This window comes from Galeopterus variegatus, unplaced genomic scaffold, assembly GCF_000696425.1.
Source record: "Galeopterus variegatus unplaced genomic scaffold, G_variegatus-3.0.2 Scaffold8060, whole genome shotgun sequence".
Lineage (NCBI taxonomy): Eukaryota > Metazoa > Chordata > Mammalia > Dermoptera > Cynocephalidae > Galeopterus > Galeopterus variegatus.
This window is the reverse complement of record NW_007734171.1, coordinates 60883-63001: the sequence shown is the minus strand read 5'-3', so window position 1 is coordinate 63001 and position 2119 is coordinate 60883.

The window sequence follows — 2119 nt, the reverse complement described above, 5'->3', positions numbered from 1 at the left end:
TTCTTACCTGAGATTCCAGCTCACCTTGGAGTGAGTGTGTGACACCTCCCTGCCCAGGGGAAAATTCACTTCTGTAGAACTATACACTGGAAATAAAATAATCTCATAGAAAGACAATTACCTACCAAAACCAGAGTTGTCATTTTTATTTTCCGGCTTGTGTATTGTCATTATTTATTGTGTGACTGCTTGCTAGAGTTAGCCTAAAAGAATTTGGGGAGAGGATCAAGTCTTTCTATTATGCCTGCCTTTCTTTTTCCCTTTTTTAATATAAAGAATCTGTTTAAAAGTATTTGGTTTATTTGACTGGGAAAAAAAAAAACATAAAGATGATAGGTGAGTGCGGTGTGTTTGTCGCAGATAAAAGGGGCATAACAGGCACACACAAAGCCGGAAGACAGTGGTAATTACTGCTAAGCAGCCAAGCATCAAAACACCTCTTGTATGGAAAGTTCATCCAATTACCACTAACCTAGAGAGGAGAGTTGTGTTGCACGGTGCTTTTCATTTTAATCTAAATTGCTGTTTCTCTTTCTCTGATATGGCCATCGGTCATAAAGAGTTGACCATCATTAAAACTGTTTAATTTGGAACCCTGTACAGTTTGGCTAAGAGGGTAAATGCAAATTTGATGAAAGAATAAGGATAAATTTATATATCAGCCTCAGCAAACTGTTTGATTTGGAACCCTGTACTATTTGGCTAAGAGGGTAAATGCAAATTTGATGAAAGAATAAGGATAAATTTACATATCAGCCTCAGCTCACATGGAGAGAGTAAACATTCTGTTTATCTCAAGTGTCACTTTATGATTTCAGTAGAATATAAAACTGACCTTGGCCCAGTCATTGCAAAAGGCCTAAATGAAATATACAGTTGTCTAAATACGATTTACTCAAGTAGAACTTGTGGGCAAACCCTGCGGAACTCAGCAAACAGGGCTGGAGAGCACAGCAAAAGCATTTTGTTCTGATAAACTCCAAAATGAAATTCTGAAGTGAGGAGTTGGAGAATCAGAAGAGATTAAAAAAAAAAATCCTATCTCACGAATTTTATGTAATTACCATGAATTAAAACATCCTGTTTAGCTAGTAGTTTTAGACTTTAGTTGTCTAAAAAAAATTTTTTTTTTAAAATCTTAAAAGCTAGCATTAATAGTGTAATAGAGAGTATTCTTTCACCAAACCTTTACTTTATCATTTGGGGACAAGAGTAAGATCACCATTTGTTTGGTTTCTAAAAATTAGAATTGATTCAAGGAACTTTAACACTCTACAGGTAGTTTACATTGCAGGGGATAATTCCTTCTGGCTGTTTAAATCAACCACGTTTGCATTTTCCACAACATTTTTAATTAGTTTTTCTCAGACTAAGTCAACATTCATCACTCCAGTGAAGGAACGTCAGACTTTTTGTCCATAATGAAGCCTTTTGGGGGTGCAGAAAAATATTCCAAGACAATTGCAGGCACATGTGTTGATATTTTGCCTCCACTTTCTCACACCCAAAAATTCACAGTGGAAGATAAAGAATGAAATGAGATTACTTTCTCTTACAGAGGAATGTTGATGCATAAATATAGTAAGGTGTAGAGGTTACGTATATATTTTTAATTTGACCTGTTCTAGAAATTTTGTGCACTGTAGAACAGAAAAATATCTTCAGTATAATAAAAGAAACGTGAAAAGTATTAGGCAGATATAAATAGTTTTAATTTAAAAATCAAAGAACTTTCTTGTAGGGCATATTTATGCATTTACTTTTATAGCCCCCCAAATAATTAATTATCAAATAAATAACTGTTTATAGCCACACAGAATAACACAAAGTGTTAACAGAAAATCACGATGGGAACTTTATATATGAGTACAGTTTGTGTTTTAATTACAAACAAAACCAGCATACTTAGCAACTTCTTTGGTCATAACAAGTGCTGGCATTTTGGAGGCTGAACAGGTGGGGGAACTAATATAAATAAGGAGAAAGTGCCTCATTATTACCAAAAGTGTGGCCAGGTTTTCTAAATGGTGTTTGAAAAACACTCACATGTCACCCACACTGGAAAGAGTGTTTAAAAAAAAAAAAAGTTCACGGGCCAGCCTGGTGGCGCACTTGGTAG